The sequence below is a fragment of the Rousettus aegyptiacus genome, unplaced genomic scaffold (genome assembly GCF_014176215.1).
Source record: "Rousettus aegyptiacus isolate mRouAeg1 unplaced genomic scaffold, mRouAeg1.p scaffold_m13_p_2, whole genome shotgun sequence".
Classification (NCBI taxonomy): domain Eukaryota; kingdom Metazoa; phylum Chordata; class Mammalia; order Chiroptera; family Pteropodidae; genus Rousettus; species Rousettus aegyptiacus.
This window is the reverse complement of record NW_023416295.1, coordinates 169,470,670-169,485,430: the sequence shown is the minus strand read 5'-3', so window position 1 is coordinate 169,485,430 and position 14,761 is coordinate 169,470,670. Positions and strand designations below refer to the sequence as shown.

Sequence of the window (14,761 nt, the reverse complement as noted above, 5' to 3'; positions counted from 1 at the left end):
CCAGAAGGAGTTCGGCTCATTCGGAGGACAATAAGGAGCCACAGAAAGTTTTGGAGCAGAAGATGGATGTGAAGAAAACTCGGCCTCGCCCGTCTTGTCCGCACCCCTTCGCAGTGGTGGCCATCGAGGGAAGACTCGGCCTCCAAGGACCCAAGTCCGAGTTTTCTCCTGGGGGAGACCGGGGGTGGGGTGCATGGAGCAGAGGGAGGGAGGCTGGGGGTGGCACCCACCTAATAGAGGGTACCACCCTCGTGCTAGGGCTCCCCACACGCGGATGTGAGTGGTAGCTAGCCGAGCCTGGCTTCGGGTCGAATCTGTCTGACTTCAGAGCCCTGGCAGGAAGAGGATCTTGGCTACGACCCATCTAGGGAAGGAATCCCCCTAAATGGCCTCATTTGTGCCTCTCCCTCCCACATTGGCCCATTTTACAGATGAGAAAACCAAGATTCAGAATTGTCAAGCGTTAGAGGTCACCACGGACACCAGTATGTCTGACTTCTGGACCAGTGGTTGGCACATAGTAGGTGCTTAGTGTCTAGGTAAAGTCAGGATTCGAACCCCCGATTTGGACTCTGGAATCAGTGCTCTTCAGATGGCACCAGAGAGTTTTCTCTGAGCTGGTGCTGGCATCAGACAACGCGAAAGCCCCAGAAACAGAACCATGCGGGAGATGTCCAGCCATCTCGGAAGCACAGCCCAGAGAAGGAAAGTGCCTTGCCCGAGGCTACACAGCAGCGGAGCCCGGACCAAGACCCAGGTCTTCGGACGGTTCCCCCAGCTCTGGGCCCAGGCGGGGGGGGGGGGGTGGCGGGGGCGGGTCCCGTGGACTCGGCCCTGAGCTGGGCAGGAAGGGTGGACACTGCCTGGCTCCGTAGCTGGATGGGAAGGCCCAGGATGGGCGGGGAGGGAAGAAGGGCCAGCGCCGTAGCCACGAGCCGCAGCGATGGGGCCGTAGTAGAGCAGGATGCTGAGTCCTCTTCAGCTCTTGGGGAACCCCTCAGCCACAGCCAGAGCCCCCAGAGGCAGGCCTGGTTCCCCCAAGACCACCTCTGCCTCCTCCTCGCAGCTCCATCGACCCACGCAGCACCGAACTTCCATTTATATCGCTGGCCCCTCGGCTGGGCTGACGGCGAGCGACGGCTGCTCTCATGATCCCTCTCGCTCGCCCTCTCCTTCTTTCCATTCCTCTCCGTCCTTCCTCCCTTTCTCCCCCCACCCCATCTGTCCTTGTCTCTCTCAGACGTTCGCCTCAGACAGACGTGGTTTCGAGGCTCCAGCCCAGGCGTTGCTCAGCTGCGTGACCTCCGTGCCGCCCTGGCCGTGTGCCCACCGCCTTGCCCACGCCTCACTTTTCTCATCTGTGCAGTGGGGTCAGCACCCGCGGCGCGGGTCTTTCAAGGTTCCCCCTGCCTACAAAGGCTCCTGAGCATTCAGCAGGTGCTCCCTCAGCGGGAGCTGCCAGACGGCGGCGATGGGGACTGGGATAGGAATCATCGGACTCCCAGCGCCTCCCGCCCACCCGCCGCCCTCCTTCTGGCTCTCCATCACTGCCAGCCCCCGGCTCCCTGCTACGTCTCCTCCAGAGCCTCCCGGGAGGTTAATAGCAGCTTCTCACGGGGATATTTAGCTCTTTCGGAGTCTCTTCTACCCCTTCCTTCTCTGTGGGGGAAATTCTCAGAGAAGGAGGGGACACCTGAGGCTTTTGCTGATTGAGGGGGCACCTAGGAATGGGAGGGGGGCTTGGTCCCGGCTGGACCTGGACCAGGCAGGGCTTGTCCCATCAGCTCCTAAGTGCTGGGCTGGGCTTAAATGCGGCAGAAGAGGCTCGGGAGTGGAGATGCGGGCGCCACCCGCCCCGGCCCGGGGTATTTGGCCTTGGGGGGCTCAGCCTGTTGGGTCCTCGGTCTCCTCTTCCGGAAAATGGACCTGATGATCCATGCTTTGCCTCCAGAGGAAATGACAGAACTCTGCCGAGCCGCAGATGGAGGTGCAGACCAGGTGACGAGGTGACATGCCGGGCGACAGGCCTGGCTGGCAGAGACCCCAGGATCTCTCTGGCTCTTCACTGGGTCCTTGGGCCCCACCCTGTCCTGAGCTCGGCGGGCCCTACGCCCAGCAGGAGGGCAGAGCTCCTGGAAGCATTTCTACTCTGCTGGCCCAACGCAGGCAGACCCGCAGCTTGTCTCCCCACAGCCTTCCCGCTGTGAGCCCCAGCCAGCTTCCTGCGGTGGGGCTGATCCCCCTTTTTCTGTATTTTTAAATTATAATAAAATGTACTACCTTAACCATGTTTAAATGCGCAGTTCTGTGGCACTAAGTGTATTCACAACGTCGCGCAATCATCGCCAACATCCGTCTCCCAAACTTTCCACCTCCCAGACAGAAACCGTACCCACTGGACGAGAAGTCCCCCTTCTCTCCTCCCTCCCTCAGCCCCTGGAAACCAGGATTCTGTTTTTTGTCTCTATCAATTTGCCTCTTCCAGGTACCTGATGTCAGTGGAATTAGACAATATCTGCCCAAGCTCGCCCTGTGCCAAATCCTTTCCACCTCCTCTTCACCGTTTCCCCTCACCCCTGTGAGTGTTTCAGTGAGCCTGTCACTGAGGAAGAGAAAGCTAAGTGCTCCAAGGCCCCTGGGGGTAAGAACCCCTGAGCTGAGGGACTCCAAGAGCAGTGCTCACACAGTCAGGGCAGCTGCTCACCTCTGCCTGGGAGGGCGGGGGGCGGGGGGGGGGCGGGCTGGGCCACTCCCAGAGTTCCATGGGAAACACGCCAGGGAACATGCTGTGGCAGGTCCCAGTGCCACTGCAGTGGCCTCCGGCTGTGCCGGGCGACACCTCTCCCTGGAGCTCTCTGGACAAGGGCCTGGGGGGAGGGGCGGGACAGGCTATCAGAGCAACATGGCTCGAGGAGTCGCTCTGGGCTAAGCAGAGTCTGATCAGGGCCGTGGGCCCCCAGGTGACCCACGCTGCCTGCTACGGTCCCCGCTGCCCGCCTCCCTCGGGCGTCCCAGGCTCTGTGTGCTTGGAGAGGGCCGGGAAACCCATTTACCGTGCTCTTCCGTGCGAGCCTGAGGACGTAAGTGAGTCGGGCATCTGGTGAGGGAAGGGGGGTTGGAAAGGTTTCCTTCAGCTCCCACTCACCTTCTCAGTCTAACACTTAAGGCCTTTTGCCATCTGGCCCGTCTGTGTCCACCTGTGAATGCTGCTGTCCACTGACCCTTCCACAGGTTCATTCACTCACTCACTCCTTGGGCAACTGTGGCTACGGCCACAGCTGTGCGCAAGACACGTGTGCCCTGTTTGTCTGGGGTTCCTGAGCGTGTGGTCCAGGGACAAGAGCCACCATTATGCGAACCCTCAGAAGATGTGCGACCTCAGACCTCAGGCAGTGCCCAGGGCTTCGAGGGGCGGGCGGGGGTTGGCGGCTGTCAGGGCCTTGCCGGGGCCTAAGAAGCGAGCTGGATTCAGGCTGGGAGCTGGAGGAGGCCTTCCCTGCGGGCCGCTGAGCAGAGGGATGGACGGACCAGCCAGTTACAGCGTTTTAGGAAGTATCCCCAGCAGAGGGAACAGCGCGTGATGTGACGTGACCCAGGTGCAAGGGAACTTGGTAAGACTGGGGAAGCAAGGGAGTGAGGGAGCAGCAGCCATAGCGGGGGGGGGGGGGGGAGCCGGGGGCCTGGGGCCTGGACACGGGACTCACCGTAGGGGACAGGGTGATAAGAGTTAGAAGGGGACAAGGAGGGGAGATTCCCCTAGGCCAGGGGAGTCTAAAGATCATGGAACCAGGTTGAACATTTCAAGAGGGAGCTGGAGCCTTGGAGGAGACGGGGCTGGCCCAAGGCAGGCAGAGAGGGGAGAAACACCCTGGCTTCTCTCCTCCCCCCGCCCTCCAGGCTCTCAGCAGTGTCTCCCATCGGCCTAGCCTAATCGATCTAGAAGCCAGTTGATAGGGGAGCCCAGGAAGCTCCTAATCTCTCCGAGCCTCGGTTTCTTCCTACGTTAAAGCGGCCAATCACACTGACCTTGCGGGTCTGTGGTAAAGGGGGCTGGTTCTCTGATCCTTCAGGAGTCACTCTGTCCCAGAGGTCCTGGAGACGCAGATCAGACATGGGTCAGCCTGCAGCCTCTATGTCCTCAGCCTGGGGTCTGGGCTATGGGTGCAGATTGCACAGACGGATCTCACAGAAGGTGGGCAGGTCAGCGCATTTGGCTCCCAGAAAGGAGACAGGAGAGTATGGGGGGGGGGGGTGGAGTGGGGCTGCACCTTCGCAAAGGCCTTCTGGGGTAGGAGCTTCGCCTTAAAGCGCAGGGAGGATCATCGCAAAGAGAGGCTGCGTACGGCCCTCCCTCTGGTTTGTGTGGGGACAAGGCCCCGGGGACGGAGCTGCGGACAGTGTGAGGGAGCCCAGCGGGGCCAGGTCTGAACGGCCTTGAAGGCTGAGCCTAGGCGTTTGACATGCTCCTCAAGGCTCTGGGAGTCACCGATGGCTCTGGAGAGAGGCGGAGACCCAGACCCAGCAGATGTGCACTGGGGAAGGCATGTTAAGACCCAGGCCAGTGTCAGGCCCCTTAAGACGTGCCTTGTGGAGAGTGGCCTGTAGGGAGTGAGGCTAAAGACAGGGAGACTATTAAAGATTTTTCTAGGGGGTCCCAAGACCCAGTCCCCTGGATTCCCAGCCAGCCTCAGCCCTCGGGCCAGCTCTCCGGGGCTGCTAGGGTGAGCCCTCTCCCCTGTCCTGGAACCCTGGGAGATGCTGCCACCTGGATTCTGTAAAGGGACCCAGTTCCCTGGGCCAGCCCTACTCTGCCATACCACCAAGCGGAGGCCATACCACCAAGCCTTGGACTGGCCCCAGGTACTGGTTACTTGTTGCCTGTTTCTGGTTATATTCTTGCCCAGAATGTGGGGAGGCGAGTGGGAGGAGGCTGGGGAGGGGCGGGGAGGGGAGGAAGAGGGTGTCAGTGAGAAGGGGGACATTAGTGGGGGCGGGGGGGGGGGCGGGGGGAGCTCTGCAGTGTGCAGTGCGATGGGGTTTTGATGATGCTGTCATGAGCTGTGTGTGCACTTGAGGGCTTGGAAGGGGGTGTACCAGGGATTCTAGTGGTCCACCGGGGGCTGTACCCACTGTTTTTACTGTCCTCTCCTTTACTGTCACCCATCAATGATTCAATTGGAACCCTATAAGCTCCAAGAGGGGAAAACCCGGGAGTTGGGCTGAGAACCCCCTGCCAAATGGGGGTCCTGGGGGCTGGCGGGAGGCACAGCCGTCCTTACCCCTCCCCCGGGCTTCACTGGGGCGCAATTTCACTGTCCTCACTCCATCCCAGGAGATAGGCTCCGGGGTGGGCTGCAAGGCACTTCAGCACAGGGAGGGGCTGCAGGGAGGAGCAGAGGCGGGGAGAGACCCGAGAGGCGGCAGGGAGAAGGTGGGGGAGCGGGCGGGACAGAAATGGAGAGCAGGCGAGCGAGCGAGCTAGCAGCGACAGTCAAAACAGAACGGTTCCCTGCAACTTCTGTGTCTGCTTCACATACTTGATTCCTTTTAATCCTCACAACAACCCCCCCCCTCCCCCAGGGACTAGTATTATTTCTGAAGTTTAGTTGGGTAAATGTTTGCAGTCTTTGTATATTCCGATATTTAAGTTAACCGCGTGTAATAACCGGACCTCCTCTCTCCCCGTCCGTCCGCAGGGACCAGGCTCCGCTCACTGGAGGCAGCCAGCCTCCCCTGCGACGCTCCGGCGCGTTCCGGCGTGTCTGCGCAAAGACAAGCGACAAGCAAACACACGCACGGGAACGCGAACGTGCACACACACACACACACACGCACACGGCCCCCGCCTTGCTAACCCATTAAAGGTAGCATGCCATCTCCGGGGTCGTCTGATTTTTTTTTTTTTCTCCACTTAAATCAATGTATTTTGCGCCAGAGGGCCACCGCTAGGGCCCAGAGAGGTTAAGACATCCGTCTGGGGTCGCAGAGCAGGGGCGGAGAGGTGGGCGGCGCCGGCGCAAACCCGCTGGGTGGGAAGAGGGTCGGGGGCGGTGGGTCGATGCGTTTCAGGGAAGCGGGGCGGGAGGAGCGGGGGCGCGCGCCGGGAGGAGGGAAGCGAGCGGAGGCGCGAGGCGCGAGGCGGGGCGGCAGAGGGACGCGTCAGAGGCGCTGGCGCGGGCGGGCGGGATTCGGGCTCCTGCCGCCTCCTCCGCGGCGGGCGCGGGCGGCGCGGCCCGGAGCGCTTCCTGCCTGTGGTTCTCCGCTCGCTCCCGGATTCTCTGCTAGGGGCGGGCCAGGTCCTCGCCGCATTCCCAGCCGCTCCGTCAAGTCTGTCTCTGGTCCTACTGCGGCCTTGTGACCTGGGACAAGCCACCTGTAAAATGGGTGTGTAGTGGGGTGGGGAGGTCGAGGTTACTCAAGGCCTTTCCCGCCTCGGAGGTTCTGGGGTACGCTCTGTGTTGACACTGCGCCACCCCTATTTGCACACACACACACACACACACACACACACTCCCTGAACTCGCGCTCCATCCTTCCTCCCCTCCCCCGGCTTTGAGGAGGGGCAGTTCCCAAACTTAGGGAGTCCTATTGCCCTTCGCCCCCTTCCCAGTTGTTCTTGCGCCGACGCCATGGGTTGGTGCTGCAGGCGCCCAGGCGCAGCCGCCGCGGGCAGCCTCTCGGTCGCTGGGCTTTAATGAAGGCCTCTTGGCATCCAGCTAATGAGCTCTGGGCCCCCGGCCAAGCGTCACCCCAAGCGGCCCCTTTGCCCTGCTCGGTCCTAGAACGCTATGTCACTAATCCACCCTGGGTGGGAATCCCGACACAGACACGGCCCTTTCTCCCTGCTTGAGCTCCTGCGAGAGATTTCTCGGAGCTTCACTTTGCTCTTCTGTAAGGGTTGGGGGCGGGGTGGGGGGTGGGCTGGGAAAAGAGAACCCGTCTCAGGACAGTTGAGAGGATAGAAAAGAGCTAGCTCAGTGCCTGGAATGAGTGAATGCTCATTAAATGTCTCCAGGATGATAGTGATAGTGATGATGATGTTGATGATGATGATGATGATGATGACCATGACCATGATCACGATTCCAGCTGGCTTGGCCGGAGAATTCTGGAATCAGATTGGACCTGGGAGAGACCTCATGCATATTCCCAGCCCCTTCTACACTGGAAGATGAAGGAGCAATTTGCTCAAGGTCTAGAACCAGCGCTGGGGAGAGAATGTGGTCTCCAGGTGGGAATTTGAGGGTTCTTAGCTCTGGACTGCTCAGCAACCTGTTCGCCTAAAAATAAAAGGCCAAGGTGAGAGGCAGCAAGCAGTTATTTGAGATAGAAAGAGAGAGAAAGAGAGAGAGAGAGGGAGGGAGAGAAGGAAGGAAGGAAAGAAGGAAGGAAGGAAGGGTGAGTTATTCAGCTACTTGGGATGCACTGATTCAGGCAGAAGCCTGAATGTGTTTCGATTAGGAGACAAAGGCAGTTGGTATTTATGAGAAAGGGAAAGGGAACAATTACATCAGTAGAAGAAAGGCATTTCTACTGGTGCAGATAACATAACTTGGTGATGCAAATTCTAAAAAATGTTTTTAATTTCCAGTCTGATAGTCATCATATCTGCTTTCTTGTTATCTTTGCAAACAGTTCTTTGGGACACATTGTTGCTTGAGACCCAGTCCAAAAGTTATTTTGCTTTCTTTTAACATTCCAAAGGTTGGAGGCATAAGAAATACAAGGCAATTCCTCTGGGATGGCAGCTCTGGCTCCATCTTAAAGTGGTTCCATGTACATTGTTTAGAAACCTTTCTCTCCCATTAGTGGGTGCCACACCTGACTCCCCCTGACCCCACCCCACCCTTTACTCTTTGTCTTCACCCCTTCCTTTGAAGTGTCTGAACTGGAAAGGCTGTTAGGTCATCTGGCCTAACTCTCTGGCTTGCTGTGTGACCCTGAGGTAGACACTCAACCTCTCTGGGCCCATAGTCACACCTGTCAACTAAGGGGGCTGGACTAGTTTGGCAATTCCCAAACCCCAGCCGTATTTAGAGTCATCCGGAGAGCTTTTAAAAAGCTGTCAGTCGTGGGTCCCTTTTCAGTCCGGGTGAGCCAAGATCCAAGTGGAGGAAACTGCGGCCCCCAGACCTGGGCCTGGGAGGCACAGACCCAAGGGCCTTCCAGCTCTTAACTCTGAGCCCCTCCCCCACCGCGTCCTGAGACCCAGAGAGGGGAGGTCATCTGCTCCCTTCCAGTCTCTTCTCTCACTGCCCTCTCCCTGACCCGCCCCCTCCCAGCTCTCTGCCCATTCTCTTGGGGTGAGAGGAAGCATAGCATATAAGGACCAGGCTGACCTAGAGGGTGTATGGGGGGCGGGGCAGGCAGCCGCTACCTGCCTGTGGCTGACGACCATCCTTGTGCCCTTGTCATCTGCTTCTGACGCCAGGGCCAGGGACCTTGCCTAACTTTTCTGAGCCCACAATTGTAGGAATCTCTTGGGTGCTCCTGGAATACTTCAAGTGCCCACAGGACCCCCTCCCTGGGAAGCAGGGGTGGGGGGGACCTGGGAAGGACAAGCGTTAAGGTGGTGGGGGAAGGGCAAGACAGGTACGCAGGAAGTAGGCTCATCTGTCTGTGGCCTTGAGAAGCTTGCATTCTGGTCCTGGCTCCTCTTAGGAGGGATGGTTTGGGAGAGGAACTAATTGAAATGTACCTTTCATTTCGGGAAATTAAAGTCCTTAATTTGAGAGCATCGTGGCAATTAGTGTTCAATCACGGGAGGGCAGAGCATAGGAAAGTGTTTTTCATCGCATAGATGGGTGGGCTGATTATCAGCCATGCTTCCTCGAAGTGGGGGGCCGAGGCTCATCCCTCCCTTTCCCCAGGACAGATTAAAGGTATAATTTAATAAATCAATTTGTCTTCTGGAGGAGGGAAGAGGGAAACAAAAATATCATAGCTGGAATCAAACTGTTCCATCCTGTCCTGTAGGAGTCATTAGGAAGGGGGCAGGGAGAAGAGGCAGATCCGGGACAGGAGGCCCCAGGCCTGCCTTCAGGTATTTCGCCCACATGATTGGCTTTTGAAGTCTCACAGACCTGAGTTCAAATCTCGATTCCGGCACTTGGCATTTATCGGCTGTGTGACCTTGAGAAATCCACGTAACTTTCCTGTGCCTCCATTTCCTCATCTCTAAGATGGGGGCAGCTCGGCAGGGTGGCTGGGCTAACATTTGTAAATGTGCCCCATGCAGTGTCTGGCACATAGTAGGTGCTCAGTAAAGGTGACAGGAGAGAGAACACTGGGTTTGGAGACTGGCCAGCAGGGAGGAGAAGGAGGCTGGAGTCAGGTTGGGTAGAGCTGAGTTCATTGAGCCCTGCTGAGCTAGGCTCGGGGTACTAGGCCAGAGGGATCTCTGTGAAGCATCCTTTGGGTCCTAGCAGACGGTTCACAGTAACGGGGACTTCTAGGCAGAGGACAAAATCTCTAAACAATGGGCGGCAGGGGCAACTATGTGGTGCCAGGACCCTGGTTTGAGGAGCAAAAATAATCTCTTCCTTCCTCCCAGCAGTCTCCCCATCACCCTAAACCTCCCCTTGACTGCCATCCTGTTGCCCTGTGAGCCCTGGCGGGGCTGCGTGGGGTGGTGGGTGCCTCGTGTGCCAGGCGCACAGCAGTCCTCAGTCAGCGTCGAGCACCGTGGAGAGCTGGGGAGCAGGGGCACAGGGTGACCGACTGACTCTGGTGGCAGCTGGATTGGCCAGGAGAAGCTGGGCTGCAGCTGAGAGGGCTCAGACCGACCTGGGTTTGAATTCCTGGCCGTGTCCGGGGCGAATTGCTGCCCTTCTCTAAATCTCATCTGTAATTTACACTTTCCTGGGACTGGTTATTATTAATAGCAACATTTGCCTCCTGCCTTCTCCTAGCCCAGGTGCCCTACAAGAGCCTTAGCTCAGCTCCTAGGGACAGCTTTGGGCACAGAAAGGGGACAGCGGGGATGGAGAGAGGAGCTTTGCTCCATTTACTGAGTACGAGCCACATCCCGGGCCCTGCGCTAAAGTCTGTCTGCCCCTTATTTGACTCCCCTGTATGGCAGGGATAATTATTCCCACTTTCCAAACAGACACTGAGGCTCAGAGAGGTTACCTGGCTCTCTCAGGCCCACCAGCGAAAAGCCAGTTGTCAAACTTGGAGCTCTCTCACTCAGAGTCTGGGCCCTGCCCAATGTGGCCGGCACTGTGGGAAGATGGGGGACTGGGCTGGAGGCTGCAACTGGGCATAGGTGGGCGGGCGGGCCCATCGATCTTGGCTAATGGTCCCTGGTGGGTCTGACACTAATGGGCACTGAAAATGTCAAGAGCTGATTTAGTGAGAAGGCAGGTGCTGGCTGTCGTGGGGACAAGAAGGAGGGGGCAAGAGGTGGGAGTTCCAGCTTCCACGGGCTCTTTCGACGGCCTCGGATTTCCCTTCTGCCCAGTGGGCTAATGAGCCCCGCCTCGCAGGACTGTTTTGAGCACCAATGGCAGTGATGTCTGGGGACGAACCTTGTAAAAATCAGGCCAGTTCAGGTGGGTTGCTCTCCCCCTGCCCCAAAGAAAATGCTTTCTCTGGGGATCCCAGAGTCTTGAGGATGCAGACGGGTACCCTCAGATTATGCTGGGGCCCCCCCTTACCTCCCTCAAAGCAATCCTAGGTGAGAGACCGCACAGCCCGGCCTGAGTGGGTGGGTGGGTAGCGCTAGCTCAGCCAATAAGTGCCTGCTTCTGACTGGAGGGCTGGTTTCCATGGCAACCAATTGATTGCTGGAGCTGCAGAGACTCAAGAGGAATGAGCAATGGGCCTTTCTCCCAAGCCGGACAGCTTGGGCTTGGGCTGGGAGGCCAAGGCAGGGAAGATACCACGATTCTCTCACTGGGAACAGGAGGGCACCTCAGCTCAGCCCGGGAGCCACTGTTGGGCACCTGCTCTGTGTATGTCCTGAGCTCCCAACGGGATGGGCGGAGGGGGAGGCCTAGCATTTATGAAACACGCACAATCTGAAAATGAAGCTCCTGCGACTCCAACTTGGCCCGGCAGAGTCCCAAGCTCATGGGGCTTAACCACTAGGCTATAGAGCTTCCCTGTGACCTTTGTGAGGACTAAGCACATTTACGGGTGCCTGACACGCACCCTCGGCCGCCAGAATGTAACCCTGGTAGCAGCGAGCCTGGTAGCATTGAAGGTTGGGGCTGCAGTGTCTGAGGGCTGGAAGAGCAGGCGACACGGACTGGGGGTGAGTCGAGGCTGGGAGGATGGAGTGTTTGGAGCAGGCGAGTAAAGGCCTTGCTGGCGGGGGCACTGGCTCAGACAAGGGCGGGGAGGTTGGAAGAGCAGGGCATGTGGAGTCGGACCCTCCATCTGCGATTGGGACTTGACTAAGCTGGGATGGCAGTAGTGTCTCTGGTTCGTCTGTCCCAGAAGTCTGTGCTTGCCACACCCTACACCCCATCTCAACCCCTTCCTGTGCCCCTCCCTCCTGCCTCCTGTCCGGTCTGCGGATAGGCCCGCCTCGACTCTGCCTCCCTCTACTCTGCCGGGACTGGGTGAGTCCTTGGCCCTCTCTGGCCGCACCAGTCCCACCTGCTAAAGGAGGAAGTTGGCACAGGCAGACTGGTCCCAGACTCGAGTATCAGCGGCTCCCACCTCTCCTTTCCCTGCCCACACACCCCTCTTGGATTCCTTATTTCTCTCCAATTCCTAAACTGCTTCCATTTCTCCCCTGGCCTGGGATGACTCCTAATTCCCTCAGGGTCTCTCTTCCTGCCCCCCACCCCCGGAAGGGGGTGATTTTGTCCTGACCCCAGCGCCAGCCCCTCCTCCATCTTAAACCCAAGCCCGGCCTGGGTGTTATGATTCCTGCCCAGCCTCGCTCCTCCCGTCCCCGGTTTCGCCCCAGCCCTGCCCCAGCCCAGCTCCCATCCTATGCTTTTGCCACTCTGGCCCTGCCCTGTTCACCCCACTCCTGTCCAGCCCCTGCCCAAGCTCCATCCAGAAACCTTAAACCTAAACCTTGCCCCTCTCCTATGCCTGCCTCAGTCCCGCCTGCCCCCTGCCCCTGTCCCTGTCTTTACTCTGAGCCCCTGTCCCAGCCTCAACTTCCCAGATTGGCTCGCTTAAGTCGGGGCCTCATTGTCATTCCGTCCACGGCAGCATCAGTCTCTGACTGCAGGCGCAGTCGGGGTTGAGGGAGAGAATGAGAAGGAGAGAGGTCGTGGCTGTTGGTCGGGAGCTCTAGGTCTGCTCCCTGAGCCTCCTCTCTGGGCAGTAGGTCTTGGGCCAGAGCTGGAAATAGCTACTCCTTATCGAACGCCTACCACGCGCCAAAAACTTTAGACAATAGCGCCTTGAACTTCCCAGCAGCCCTGCGTGGCAGGTGTTAGTCTCCAGTTTACTCCGAGGGGTGCAGAGATGTCCCTATTGTAGATGTTGGCAGGATTCACCCTGGACCTTGGTCCTGTTGGTCGGGCCCCTGCTCACTGTCTTTTGCAGAAGGTAAGAATAGCTGGTCCCCTGCTTCAAGTGCCCCTGGGTCCCTGAAGCCCTGTGGAGCTCTAAGGATGGTCAGGGCTCCCATAGATACAATGGCAGTGAGTGGGGACACACAGGGAGGGGGAACCCCTTGAGCAAATGCTGGGAGGCTGGGACTGTTTAGGGAAGACGGCCTGGGGCATGCAGTTGGAGGCATGACCAGGAAGTGAATCAGAGCCACTTCATAAAGGGCTTGAAGACTTGAAGACCAGGCCGGGTGGCGGGCCTTTACCGAAGAGACCTGAGGAGCCACGGGAAATCATTGAGCAAGGGAGGAACAAGATCCCATCTGTATTAATTCCTCCCTTCCTTCACTGACTCATTTACAAAAAATTTACTAAATGCCTTCTCTGGGCCATGCCTTTGCTGGCACTGGTGATACAGAAATGCCATCACAGTCTTGGCCCTCATGGGGCTCGCTGGAAAATGCATATTCATGCCCTTATATTCATGCATATTCATAATGGCACTGAAGTCCCGCTGGGTGCTAGGATAGCTTTGTAAACTGGGGGCAGTGGAGGTGTGGGAGAGATCTGGAACGCTTTCGTAGAGTCGGGGCCTGCACTGAGGCTCGGGGGGTTGAGTAAAGAATATCGGGCCTATTGGAAGATAAAAACGGTTTTCGGCAGAGAGAGCAGCACGAGCAACCACCCGGAGGCCTGATGCAGCTTCTTGGGTTCAGGGAAGTGCAAGCAGTTTGGGTGTTTGCTAAGATTGAAGACAGGCGCTTGCTCAGCGCCTTGTGCGAGGCCGTGTGGGAGCACGTGGTCTGAATGGTGGAGGGGGCAGTGAGGAGCCAGCGGGAAAGGGGTGACATAGGCAGGTCACCCTGTCCGCAGGGTGGGAGGTGAAACGGAGAGAGCTTGAGGCAGACAGGGAGGCCTGGCAGGAGATGAGGAAGGTCAGAGCAAGGGGAACGGAGAAAAGGGAAAGACAGCAAGGCATCCACCCAACCGTCCGTCTAGAAGATGTTTGCCGAGCACCTACTGCGTGCCAGGGACTACGCCGGGCACTGGAAGTGGCACCAGCCAGGCTCGGTCACTCATCGGATTGGGGGCTCGGTGGGTGAGCATGGAATGAGGATAAGCAGGATTAAGCGGTGGGTGATAGACACTCTGAGTTCCAGGTGCCCTCGTCCAGGCGGGTGTGGTTCCAGACGGGGAAGCACGAGGGGCAGGGGCTGGGAGAAAATAAAGGTATTTCCGGTGGGGGAGTAGGAGGGAGCTAACCGTGCATGGTGCCGTACTGGTTTCCTTCGTCCAATCGGCAGTTAATATTATTCCCATTTGTCCAGATGAGGAAACTGAGGCTCAGAAATTCTAGCACTTGTCCCTTTAGTGCAGGGATGGGCAAACTTTTTCTGGAATGGGCTAGGTAGTAAATATTTTCAGTTTTGGGGGCCATACCTCTGGGTCAAAACTACTCAACTCTGCCGTTGTAGCAGAAAAGCAGCCATATTCAGGACCCCAAACGAATGGGCGTATCTGCATTCTAATAAAACTACTGCACACAAATGCACGTTGGAATTTGAATCTCATATAATTTTCACATGTCAGGAAATATTCTTCTTCTTTTGATTTTTTTTTTGAAAAAATTCAAAACTGTAAAAACTATGCTTAATTCCAGTTGTACCTAAACAGTTGGTGGACAGGATCTGGCCTGCAGGCCGTAGTTTGCCCATCGCTGGTTGGGAGGTGGTAGAGATGGGTTGGAACTCAGTTATGCAAGTCCGTGGATTTCCAGACCAGCCCAGTTCCAAGGGTTATGAATAGCCTTGGCCTCCCTCCCGTGGGCTCAGCTCAGTCTGTCCCCCTGTCTGTCCCCTGCTATCTGGTCGTCCAGGGATGCACATGCGCACCCTGCTCCAGGCTGCCTTTCTTGGGGAGGAGGCTGTGGGCTCTGGAGCTGCCACCCAGCAGGGGGTCCCTGACCACCACTCATCATCTGGGAAGACTCGAAAAAAAACCTCTCCAGGCCTCAGTTTCCCCATCTGTAAGGTGGGGCTTAGCAGAGAACCCACTCTCAGGTCAGGGTTGCTGTGAGACAGCAGAGACCGTGCCTGAAAACGTGCCTCCGCCATCGGCTGCCTCAGTTTCCCTCCTCCGCGTCTCGCCTCTGAGCCTGATCTAGACCCACGCAGAGGCCCGTCCCCTCCGCCTGCCTCCTTGAAGCGGAGAACGAAGTCCTGGGCGACTCCCAGCTGCCTCTC

The 14,761-nt window shown here is 57.8% G+C and overlaps 1 long non-coding RNA gene across 1 annotated transcript; it reads left to right on the top strand.

Moving 5' to 3' along the window:
• The first annotated feature begins 2,834 nt into the window (after positions 1-2,834).
• On the top strand, positions 2,835-5,807 carry LOC118613728. Its single transcript, XR_004955758.1, has 3 exons — positions 2,835-3,080; positions 3,473-3,611; positions 5,697-5,807. It is a non-coding gene; the product is annotated as an uncharacterized LOC118613728 (long non-coding RNA).
• Positions 5,808-14,761: the final 8,954 nt, after the last annotated feature.